This window comes from Protopterus annectens, chromosome 14.part0, assembly GCF_019279795.1.
Source record: "Protopterus annectens isolate FY-2018-M chromosome 14.part0, PAN1.0, whole genome shotgun sequence".
In the NCBI taxonomy this organism is placed as follows: domain Eukaryota; kingdom Metazoa; phylum Chordata; order Ceratodontiformes; family Protopteridae; genus Protopterus; species Protopterus annectens.
Window position 1 is genome coordinate 545433055 of NC_056748.1, and position 13728 is coordinate 545446782.

At 39.1% G+C, this 13728-nt stretch overlaps 1 protein-coding gene across 1 annotated transcript in view; it reads left to right on the forward strand.

Moving 5' to 3' along the window:
* Positions 1–13728, forward strand: part of LOC122788697 (myosin-16-like) — a 949629-nt gene that overhangs the window by 193504 nt on the left and 742397 nt on the right. The gene's annotated exons all lie outside the window — the stretch shown is intronic.

Here is a 13728-nt window from a genome sequence, read left to right on the forward strand (position 1 = left end):
AGATATGTATACTTTATAGGTCTATATGTTTGGTTTAGTGTACATATATGTGTGTGTGTATATATATATATATATATATATATATATATATATATATATATATATATATATATATATATGTATATATATATATATATATATATATATATATATATATATATATATATATGTATATATAAGTGCATGTCTTAAATGTCAAGAAGGTTTGCATAAAAAATATACCAACATAGTTATATGATTAGAAGTAAAATGAGACCAGTGCATTATCAATGATTGTCTTAGATATTATAGTGGAAGTGATATATGGATAGTTTACTAGAGATCAGAGAATTGGAATGGTGCCGTGCTGATCAGTTACCAGATATGAATGAACATTTTAACAATCAACATTTCCTAAAGCTGAAACAATGCAAATTAATATTTCCTTAAGTTTGCAAGATTTTTAGAGCCTAATATTTTAAGGTTGACTGACTGCATTTTAATGAACTAGTGTCTGAGTTATGTTTTATTGAATTTTTTATTATTTGACTTTTTTGATTATTTATTTAATTGATTTAGATTGGGTTGTGTGAATATAGTCTGATGAAATGTACAATGCATTTGTATAAAAGCACTACGCTTTGAATAAATTTGGTTCTAGAGTTTGCAGTGATAACATTTGTTTATTTTTTTATCTTTTTGGTTTGATTTCACATTGGCTAGCAGTTAACCGTACTTTGTAAATGACTCCTATATAAACAGCAAACAAAAATAACATATTTAGTACATGACGTTTAACTGATGATAGCTTTGCAGATAAATTAAAAGACAAATTTGTACAATAAACTAGAGTTAACAAATGCTGCTGTTTCTATTTTATAACATACCAGTATTTGATACCAAATGACAATGTAAATGTACTAGATTTTTGAAATTCTGCTTCAGTCAGAAGAATAAACAAAATATCATAAATAATTTAAAATGTTAGTACTTAGTTAACCACAGATAGATCATCTTATTAACAAGATGCAATTTAATGCTAAAATTAATGACCTACTGATGCAAAATCATGGCTGGGATTCACAGATGAGCAATGTGGGCCTGTTGAGCACTAACATTCAGGGATGATTGGGCATAGAATAGAGGGAGAAGTGAAGGTATTAGGGACAGACAGACAGACAAGCATAGAGTAGACACAGATGGGATATTATACATATAAAATATTAATAATGAAAGGATGCATGCACAGGGTGGACAAATTGCGATGGAAAAGATTGAACAATGAACAAGAAATGGACAGTGACATTTAAGGGGGGAACACTATGATGGGATTAGGTAAGGTGCTGGCATGATTGACTGTCAGGCTGGCTCATAGGACAGCAAACCCAGACATTTCCCATCTAGGTGACTGATGGTATGGATGCATACCTCTCAACTGTCTAAAGTTTCAAAAAATGCCCAGATTTTTGCTTCATATTTTTGATCTGTTCCTCATAAAATTTGTGCTTTTCTGGCAAATCACTGGGGTGATCTGAGGATGAAACTCAACAAATAATGACCCACATTTGAGTTTCAGACTTCAAATCCTTAAGAAAATGTATTTTAAACTAACCCTGTTACTCTAGCAACTTTCTAAGTTTATAAGAGCAATTTTTAAAATCTGTCAGTACTTTTGGGCTTTTGTTCCCCCATTTTCTAAAGCTTTGTTCAGATTTCTTGCATTAAGAAGTTGAGAGGCATGAATAGATGATTGTTCCTCAGGAGGAATGATGGATGAGACCTGGCAGTCACAGAACTAAACCAGCCAACAAAGGAGGTCTTCAATATTTACAGTCTGGATATCCAGATGCTGATGTATGTAACATAGTTCTGTACCATTATAGTAGGCAAGGCCATAGGTGAGCAAGGGCTATAATCAAATGCATACAGCATCAAAAAATCACTAACCCTAACTCTAGGAACCATCCCTGAAAATATCCAGCATTTCAGCTCTAATTTCTTTTAACGCACTCGGTGAACCCATTCAAGTGACCGGGAACTGTAAAGTGCTGGAAGAAAAAACTTACAGCATCAAAAAATCAATTATGTTAACTCTAGCAACTATCACTGAAAATATCCAGTATTTCAGCTGTAATTTCTTTTAACTGCACTTGGTGAAACCTCTCAAGTGACCGGGAACTGTAAAGTGCTGGAAGTAAGAAACTTATAGCATCAAAAAATCAATGTAGGTCATGGCTGAGACTGATTAATTAACTGTGTTGTTATTAGGATATTTGGAGAGCACACCACCAGGGATAATATCAAGCAGTTTCTACCCACAAAATCTGATAAATAAGCTATAAGTATATTTGTCTCCCCTTATCTGTTGCTGGGTAAAATAGTAAGCTTAATTACCTATAGTTGTAGTTTTTCTCCTTATAGCCATTGCTAGTGTATAATCCTAAGAAAAACAAAATTATCGTATAGCTGTTTTGTGATTACTGCAGTCTGTTATGATTTCCCCAGGGTGTTGTTTACCAATAAATAAAATCTACTTGCTTTGAAAATAAAAATCACCAAGGGACTACAGTTCCTTTAACTTCCTACCTATGTTCAACCCAGACCATTTTGACTGTTTTTTCTGGACACAAGCACACTGTGTCTTTCACTCTAAGAACCGGTTCCCACCTGACCAATGAGGTGATCCTTTCTCCCGTCTCCTAAGGTACCTAGTTACTTTTTTAAACATGCTGAAGATCAGGTGCCATTTTTAAAAATAAACCAGATACTGTTGTTCTCTTTGCTGGTTCTGTGTGCTCCCCACGTAAGTATCCCTGCTGTTTTCTCAATGATGCTTAAATTGTATGCTACTAAAATGCATGACTTAGAATTTTAATAGCATTTAACATCTGTTGTTCTTACATATTTGAATTTTTGTTGATATGAGGGGTAATAATACAGAATTTTGTATATTGACTCTATACCAACTTTTATCATGCTTATTAACAGGCCTTCTCTGAAATACTGATGTTGTAACTCTCTATATTACTAAAATGGCTGTACAGCAGTTTAAGTAATTATATCTAAAGATAGGTTTTATGTTCATAATATACAGACCCCTTTTTGAAACTTAACAAGGTCTTACTTTTTTAATGATTGTAGTGGTGGTCACACAATTATTCTAAGTAAACTGGAATGATATTAGCATCCTACAGAACTGATTCTATATGTTTAGATTCTTTAGCTTTTTGTGATTACTGCAGTCTATGATTTCCCCAGAGTGCTGTTTACAAATAAGTAAAATATACTTGTTTTAAAAATAAAAATCACCAAAGGACTACATTCCTTTAATTTCCTACCTACCTTCAACTCAGACCACTTTGTTGCTTGTTCTTTCTGCTCACAAGCACATTGCCTACTTTACCTGCTCTGTTCACCCTCACTTTGTTTGGGCTGTCTCCACTCCCCTACCCCCATTTCCTACCCACCCCATGCTATTCCAATACATATTCCCATATAGCCATTCCCAAAGTAAAGCAATCCTATCACAGCTAAGATAAATCCAAATTTATATCATTCCAATTATCCAATTAAACTGTATTGTAATAACTCTCATATATCACACTCCACTTGCCTGCTACTTTACACCTTTTAGTGTAATAAATCATAACTGGACAAAAGAATAGTTTTAAATCCTCCACATATCAAAACGCAATTACAGCTAACAATTATTCTTACTCACCCATAACACTATTACTTTAGCTTAGACATATCTGAAACATTAGTAGTAAGCAATATGATAACTTTATACCCATCAGTCCTGCTCTTTCTGTCTGTTACAGCTCACATAACCTTTTACCATACAGAACTTAACAATACACAACCCATGTACACTAACCCCTTCCCAGACCCATTACAATTAAAACATACAAATTTAATAATAGCACCAACTATCTATAATCCCACAGACATAAACCATGCACCATTTACCTTATTCACACAACAAATTTATACCATAATATTACATAGAAATATGATACGTTTATATCAAAATACTTAAAATGTATAGTTCACATTGCATCAAAGCTCATACTTAGTGAGGACATTCACAGCAACCCTGGCCCCCAATCAAATCCAGCCCATCTAGATCTTCACAACTCAACCCATCCCTAGGAGCTATTAACTCTTCCCAGAAATGGTATGGACTTAATATAAATCTCAGGAGTACCATGAACAAAATTCAAGAATTGTATGCCATCCTTGCTCCATATACTCCAGATATAGCCCTCATAACAAAAACCTAGCTAAAACCAGGCATCTCTAACAAAGAAATACTTCCGCTGTATACAAAAACATAGGCTAGATAGACAAAAGAAAAGAGGAGTTGGTATCACCTTTCCATACAAAAACAATCTCAATTTAGAAACTCTAGACCTAACCATCGCAAACTTTAACAACACCAAAATGCTGTTTACTAAACTAACAGTTAATCCAAAGAAACATCTGAAGACAGTGGGAGCCTACCTCCCACCTGGAACAATCTGACTACTCTAGAACTCATCCTAAATTGGACAGCAACATCCTTCCCTCAGAAAACAATTATAATGGGTGACTTTAATGAAGACTGGCTATACCTCCTGCAACTCTCAAAATATCTTTGACAACATTAACCTACACAATTTCTCACAAACAATCTAAACTTGTACTAGTGTAGACAAAACATCAAATAAACATTCAGTCATAGACTGGATCCTTACAAACAGGCCAAAGTTATCCCTACACTCTAGCTGTCACCCAGACAGCCTCAGTGACCATATTCCAACTTAGATTCTTCAACATCAAATAAATCCACATAAACTTACCACCTACCACAAAATCTGAGATAAGAAAATAATTATCCCCAAGGCTTCTCAATTAGTTTAAAAAAATGCAACTGAACAACACTCAAATATCTCCCTTTAGATACTTCAGATTAATACTTTAACTCAACCTTCCTCAGTATCCTAAACATCTTGTCCCCCATAGAACAATAATGACAAAATCCAGTTATGCCCCTGGCTAACCCAAGAAACAAGATCTCTGTTAAGAACTAGAGATAAGGCATGGGTAAAATGGCTCAACTACAAAACTACAACTAACAAACTTTTCTACAGCTATGAAATAAGCTAAAGAACATATTAAACAGGACAAAATCAATTACTATACAAGTGTTCAATCAGAAAATCAAAGAAACCCACAAAACCTCTGGACTGCCATCAAAAAATCCTACAGCCAGTACAAACTAGTACTCCTTCATCAGCATTCACTGATACTAAAGACAACGTAGCCCCATAATTTAACAGTTAATTCACTGAATCCATACTAGCCCTCACAAACAATTGTTGTACCCCTACCCAGACTCACATAGTACCCACATGAGATCCCAATAATTTATCTTTCCAACCTATCCCAATAAATACCATAGTTAAATATTTCAAAAGGCTTAAACCTGCTACACTTGCTGCCAACTGTCTACCTGGCAAATATCTAAAAATTGCTGCAGAAACAATATCCTATCCAGTATCCATATTAATATATAGATCCATCTCAGAATAAGTCCCTAAAATTTGGAAAGTATCACATATCATCCCACTACATAAAGGTGGAGACTCAATAGAATAATCAAATTAATGGCCAATAGCTAAACTATCAATATTATCAAAAGTACTTGAGAGGTGCATCCTTTCACAAATCTTGAACTATCTAATAACCAACAATCTTCTGTCTAAGACTCACCATGGTTTCTGTCCTAATCATAGCACTACCACCACCCTTGTTAACTTTACTAACATTATTGACCACCATTGCAATGATGGAAATTTAGTTTCCTCCATCTTTCTTGATCTGCCCAAAGCTTTTGATACTGTTTCCTATTATAAACTCTTAAGTACTCTCTCACAACTTAAACTTAGCCATTCTGCACTTACCTTATTCCAGCAACATCTAACTGGATGCCAGCAAGCTGTAAAATGGCAACAGACTCTTTCTTCATTACTGCCTATAAACTTGGGAGTTCCACGGGGATCTATTTTGACCCTCTCCTTTTTATTGTCTTTACTAATAATCTTCATACTGCCACCCCACTTGCCTCCATAGTTCAATATGTGGATGATTCCACCTTGATTTGTGCCACCCCAACACTACAAAAACTCCAAAAAATGACCAGCAGTAATATGATGCTGTGGAATCTTGGATAAGCAATGCACAGGTTACACTTAACCCTACCAAAACAAAACTCATGCTCTTCTATCCAACTAGATCTGCAGATGCCCATCCACCATTCAATATGTTATCATTAAACCATACAGTTATTTCTCCAGTTTCCCAAACAAAAATTACTTGGAGTGGTCATTGGCCATAATATAAAATTCAACATACACATATCAAAGACCATAAAAAAGTTCACAGAAAATAGGATTCCTGCACAGAAATCAACACTTTCTAAATAAATCTTCAAAGACCGCTGTAGCAAGAAACCCACCTTATCTCTATGCAAATATACACCTCACAAATTCTTACAAACATTAAGAAATCTGACCTAGCAAAGCTCAAAACTTGCTATAATAACATTGCAAAGTTTGCCACAGTAACAGATTTCAGATCCCATCACTGTTTGGTTTAAAACAACTATCATGGCTCGAACCACCAAATCTACTTACTGATAAGTCACTTTTACCCATCGAACACTAAATCAACCAGAAAAAATACCAGTACATCAAAATCTACTAATAACATATCCTTCCTAAATGTATCCAAACCTAGCAATGAAGATGGAGTTTCCCTTTACTCCAACTACATAGCCAAACCTTGAAATTCCCTTTCATGAAATATCAGAACAACTACTAACACTTCCAAATTAAAAAAAAAAAATCTCAAATCACACCTTTCAGAATCATGGACCTGCACTTGCATAACCCCTGGTTAGGAAATAGATGTCTTAAGGCAGCTAAAGGAACACAACCAGTTACTTTTGTATTTGAATAGTATACCCCTACCAAGCATATGGGTACTTAACTTGCTTATTTTCTGCCTACAATCACAGTACTGCTATTCTTTGCATCCTGTCTACACTATATGATTGCATCTGTGAAATGTATAACTTGTATTTTCATTTTGTACTCGTATCTGAGATTGAATCAGTATTTTTATCTGCACGTTGTATATGTATCTTATGATTATTTATAAATGTGAAGCTTTTTTTCCTGGGCCTCCACTGAAAAAGGACATTTTGTGCAGATGGACTTTCCCGGTAAACAAATGTAAATTAAAATAAATATATAAACACAGGTCACATGTTTTGTGTTCATCATGATTTGTACAACTGATGCCATGTAAGGATAACACAGTGTGCACTGGCCGCATTCACAGACAGTGTCACTAACAGGGTTAATTAGTATAACTGCCATTCTAACTGGCTGTTGTTAGAGTGATATAAAGTAGCACTGCCATTTTGTGCAAAGTCACATACGACTGTACATCTTTGAAAGACAGGAATTTCAGCAAAGCTTCTCTGCACATGGAGCTTCCCAGAGCTCTGCCTCACAAAGAATCATGGCAACATCAAAAAAAATCTTTAGTGGATGCCAGTGAGAAAGAGACATGTTGTAGTATCTATGTTATTGGCCAGCCAAGTGACTCAGTGCTTGGAAAATATCATTAGCCTAGAGAATGAAGAGCTACTGCAGGTCCTCCACACACACATGAAATGTGGCTCCTGAGCAAAGTTGCTGAAAACAAGTATTGTCAGGACCAGATTTGCCAGGGAATAGTGCAGAATGTGAATGCTTTAGGTGACCATATTAGCTCTCTATGACAAGTACAACAAAGATTTATTGATATAACACTTTGTATGAAGGAAAAAGTGTGAGACAATAAAAATAAACAGGTTCACTACAGGGGTAGGCCATCAACACAGAAACAGCTCTCTGAGGTCAAGGGATTTTTGGTAACACTTGACACCAAGGGGAGCAGCTCCTCATATCTTCTGGTGCATATGATGAGAGAGGTGCACTGACTGGCACCAAGCAGTATGGGAGGTTAGTAGTGGTCAATACAGTATATTATAGTAAACTCCATGTTCAAAGTGAAGGCCTGCCCAAGCACCTCCTGCATATCTGTCCTTCCAGGCACCTCTGGTCTGCAACTACAAAGACTTGCATGATGATGTATGTCTGCCAAGTTAAGAAATAGTGGAATATTCATGTATATGTAGTATGCATGCCATGAGGGGCTTATAGAGGCATACGTATGTGAGCTGAAGTCTTATTCAAGCTTTGAAAGATTCCTATGCTGGAGGTTCCGGAACAACAGGGCAACAAAGTTTTGAATTCAGCAGGGCATCTGTTGTTGATATTGATGGCAACACGCAAGTGGCATAGCCTGATAAGACAGTGGTACTGTCTGCAACATTACATGGGGGGAGGTGTCACCCTCATCTGCCACTACAGAAGCCCCTATTGATATAGATTGAGCACCCAGCCTCATCAGTACATGACGGACATCCTGTAGTTAATGGGCTCAACCAGTGACCTAACTGTTCACATCTGACAAGCACAACATCCTGAAATAGGCATACCACTACAAGGGATAGATGGGGGTATTCATATCACCATAACTCCAGGATTGTCCCTTACATGATTACCAGATTCACAGTAAGCCAGTGAATGTGCAGGTCAGTGATCCTGGCACAGGTAGCTGCTCTCAACAACATTATGGAGCTGTGAGTATAAACTGTGGCTTGTGAGATGATGTACAACAGCTGCACAATGACATGCAGTATAGGGAAAGGCACACCCAGTTTTGCAGAGGTCACTGCTGGCAAATGTTGCCTTCATAGATGCCTCCTTGAAATGCATTGCAGCTGCTATATACTCTGCCTACAGACACATTGTTGTCTGTGGTTATGGGAAGTTCTAAATATGAGATGGATAGGCACAGGTTATCCCAAATCATTCTACACACCCATTAATAGTGAGATTCCATCACTGTCAGTAGTGAACACAAATACTGCCACCCTAAGTCATGGATATTGCCCTGGTCATAGCAGTGATGTTCTTTCAGCTCAGCCACTGGGATGCCTTATCAGGCTGCATGTGCATGGCCTCATAGTTCTATCCATTCCCTGTCTCCAGTAGGCACACAGCCTGTCGCCCACAGTAATAAGCCTTGTCCAAGTAATGGGTAACGGCACTCATCAGACTGAGTATACAGGACACCCCATCATAGAACACAGACACACACACACACACACACACACACACACACACACACACACACACACACACACACACACACACACACAACCATAGCTCTTCCCATTCCCTGCCATGGGCATTATCAAGCCCCAACAACTTAATCCAACAGAAATGGATACTACCAACAGTCATATCATGACACCTTGATCTCACTCCTTTAGTCCTTGCATCTTCCCAGGGTATATGTTTAACATGTTCACCTTACATAGCCCTGCCCCAAATTATAATGTTCCAGTAACCTCCCATAGCTCTGCCCCAAATAATAGTGATGTTCTTCATCTCACATTGCTGCAGTCCTTACACTTGGGTAGTCCGCTGTCCTCGGTCATTTGACTGACATCAGGGCGTCAGGGTACAAATGCATGATGACCGTCGTCATATCCTCAGTCTTTTGCCGCATGGTCCGATGCAGAAGCAGTATTGCAAGTGCCGTTGGGCGTTCTGAAATTTTTTTTTCGGAGTTTCAGACCGAGTCAAAGTTGGCGGAATATTTTGGTTTTTCTTGCCTCAGTGGTTTAACGGATGTCAGAAAAAGTGAATAATTGTATTTCTTGTGGGAAACAGATAACTATCATACTTTGTGTATTCCTTGTTTAGGGCCTGAGCCGACGTTGTTGGGTGTCGCCTCTTGTGCTAGATTCAATAAGCACTATAAAGAGGAGATTAGATTGTGCCAGGTTAGTCTTGAGGAAGCGTATTTATAAAATGCGCCGGGGGATGCTCCGCCTTTTTCTCAAGAAGCGCAGGACAAAGCAGTTAAGCCTAGGCTAGAGGAATTCTTTAGAGGTGTCGGTGGAGCGGTGGTTCCACCGAGGTTTCTTTGGGATCCAGGGAGAGACTTTTGCTTGCAGGATGTGGCCTCTCAGGAGGCAGGTCAGGCTGAGGGGCTTCTCCCTAGGTTGGTTAGACCTCTCCTTCTGTTTCCAAGGCTTCTCCCAGAGGCAGGCCAGGTTTAGCTTCAGTTGGTGTTTCTAGTTCTTCAGGAACTGTGCCCAAGAAGCATATGCTTAAAATGGCAGAAGATTTGATTACTTTGATTAGGGTTCTTTGACCCTCCTGATAAGACCTAGGGTGGAGCCTGAGCTAGGGAGTTTTGAGCAGGCTTGGATGTTTCAGAGTCTTTCTGATTCTGATGTGGATGATTCTCTGCTTCTCCTCCTGAGGATTTTTTCAGAAACTCTTCATTCCATGAGGGAGCATTTTAAGTGGGAAGGTCAGGACTTCTCTTATTCCAGGAAAAGGCTTAGGAATTTTTATTTTACCCCAGCATAGGCCTTTGGCTATACCTCCTGTTTTGGATGTAGTGGAAGATGTTTTTACAGAGGCTTCTCTTAATCCTGATTCTTTGCCTGATAGGTATTACAGGGTGCCTGAAGCTCATAAATATCTTTTTAAGAGTCCTAGGGCAGACCCAGAAACTGTTAGCCAGGGGCCTAAAGGTGTTAAGGCTTCTGTTGTCAAGAATCCGGTTCCTGCAGATAAAGAGGCCAGGGCCTTGGATAGATGGGGAAAGAAAGTTTATACTTCTTCCACTCTAGCTATGAGGGCTTTGAATTGCCAGTTTCACATGTTGAAATACCAAAACTATCTCCTTTCACAATTGAAGTCTAAGGTTGATGCTCTGGCGGAAGGTATTGATTGTAAAGAGTTACAAGATTTAGTACATGTTTCGAACAGGTGGGTAAGCATTCTTTGCAATGTGGTTTTGATGCTGTACAGGCCTCGTCTAGGGTGGCTGCCACTGGGTCAGTTCTTGCCTGGCTGAGGGATCAAAATTTATCTGACCATGTTAAATCAAGGATTTTAGATGCTCCTTTACAATCTGATGTGTTGTTTGGTTCTCCTGTTGAGGCAGTTTTAAAGAAAATGGAAGACAAGGCTAAGTCTATGCAGACTGTTAAAGATTTTTTGCAAGTTCAGCCTCCAAAGTTTAGTAGAAATTGGCCTACTAAGGGGTGGACATATCCTTCTTATGATTCCCAGTCTAGGGTAGATCTAGGGGCTCTTTCAGGCCTAGAACAGGGAGTTCTCCTGCACAGTCTTCAGGTGAGGGCAGGGGTCAGTCCTTAACAGACCCAATGACCTACCTTTTCAGCTGCCAGAGCCTTCTCGTCTGGTAGCACCTTTGGGAGGAAGGTTGGCACTTTTCAAAGAAAATTGGTGTTTAATTACCCAAGACAGATGGGTATTGGATATCATACACCACGGTTACAGGTTTTATTTCCATACCTTGCCTCCTTTCAGAGGCATGCCAGCCTCAACAAAGAATAGAGGCTCACAAGCAAATTCTCTGTTACTCCAACTAGGGGCCATACAGCCGGTCCCTATGCCAGAAGTGGGCCTAGGATTTTTTATTCTCCTGTTCCTAGTACCAAAGAAGGGGAACACGTGAGAGACAATTTGGATTTGTCTGTACTCAACACTTATCTGGACATTCCCAAGTTCAAAATGTTGACGTTACAACAGCTTTTACCTCTGCTGGGCAAAGATCATTGGATGGTAACTTTGGATCTCAAGGCGGCTTACCTTCATGTTCCTATCAGTCTACGTTGCGGGAAGAGCTGGGACTTCTCACTATCAGTTCTCTGCATTGCCCTTTGGCTTATCTACTGCGCCCAGTGTGTTCACCGAAGTTCTGGCTCCAGTGGTAGCTTTCTTCAGGCTAAAAGGAATACAGTTCTATCCTTATTTGGACGATTGCCTGATTCTGGCTCAAGGAAGGGAGAGCTTCTTCATCATTTGGAATATGTGATAGCAGTGCTAAGATGCCTGGGGTATTCTGTGAACGAAATAAAGTCCAGTCTAGTACCCTCTCAGGAAATGTGCTTTCTGGGTGTAAGACTGAATACAGCATCCCAGATGGCCTTTTGACCCCGGACAAACAAAAGAATCTTTCCCTTTACTTCCATCAACTATCTCATCAGTCGGGCTGACTGCAAGGACAGTCCTTCAAGCCTTAGGGTTCATGGCATCTTGTATTCTGGTGCTTCCCAATGCCAAACTGCATATGAGGAAGCTGCAATGGTATCTCAAAATGTATGGACACAGCACTGCCAGGATCTGGACACTGTCATTCAAATAATACCTTGCATTCAAAGGAATTTTTGTGGTGGGCTCAGGAATGTCACCTAAACAAGGGACTCTCTGTGACCCGCCAGAGGCGAGGTCAGATTTTAATGACAGATGCCTCAGACAAAGCTTGGGGAGCTCATCTACATGGAAAGTGGATACAAGACAAGTGGCCTGCCAGACTACAACATCTACATATCAACCTGAAGGAGATGTTAGCAGTCCAGTTTGCATTAGTAGCTTTCAAGGATTTACTTCTTCAGGGCAGGTGTTGATTCTAACAGACAACACAACTGTCATGTGGTACATCAACAGGAACACATTCTTATCCTCTATGCAGGCAAGCAATGATTTTGTGGGAGACTGCTCTCAGTTTACAGCTCAATCTTTAGGCAAGGTTTCTGCCGGGAGCACAGAACTCCTTAGCAGATGTGTTGAGCAGAAGAATTATGGATCCCCACGAGGGAAATGGATCCTCATGTATTTCAGAAATTGACAGTGTCTTGGGGAACTCCAGACATAGATCTGTTCACTAAACCATCAGCTGCCAAAGAAGGTTTCATCCCACAGCTTGGAAAGTGGATGCTCTTTCTTTCAATTGGAGCAATCTTCATGTCTCCTCCCAAAGGTACTTCTAAAGGTCAGACAGGACAAGCCAAGGATGATTTTAATAGCTCCAGATTGGCCTCGACAGCACTGGTACCCATTACTGAGAAGTCAAGCCTCCATGGCCTTTGCCTTGATTCCACACCTGCTGTCGCAGGGGGACAGTCATTAGCTCAATGTCAAACTTCACTCTCTTCACCTAACAGCATGGCATATTCTGTTTTGAACCATAGAGGGTCTCAACTTCCACAACAAGTTTTGAATGTGATTCTGGAAGCTAGAAGGCCTAGTACAAGGATAAATGGAAGAGATTTTTATTTTGGAGTGCAGCAAAGGATTTTGATGTTTCTGAGCCTAATTTAAGTGTGGCTCTTCAATATCTTACTGAGTTACTGGACAAGGGTTTGTCCTTCTCTTCTATTAAGGTTCATGCTGCAGCAATTTCAGCTCACTATGACTGTGACCCACCATTGTTTTCTCATCCTTTGTTCAAGCAATTTCTTAGAGGGCAAAGAATATAAGAGGATCTCAATTTTGTGTTGGAGAAACTCACTCTACAACCTTTTGAGCCTGCAGCTACTACTGAGTTGAAATATTTATCATGGAAGACTGCCTTTTGTTGGCCATTACTTCTGCAAGAAGGGTTTCTGAATTACAGGCCCTTATGGCGGTTGAGCCTTTCTTAATTTTCCATAAGGATAGGGTATCTTTTCCTTCCTTTATGCCTAAAGTGGTTTCTAGTGTGGCTTTAAACCAAACTATTCATTTGCCTACTTTTATGCAAATCCCAAAATAAAGGGGA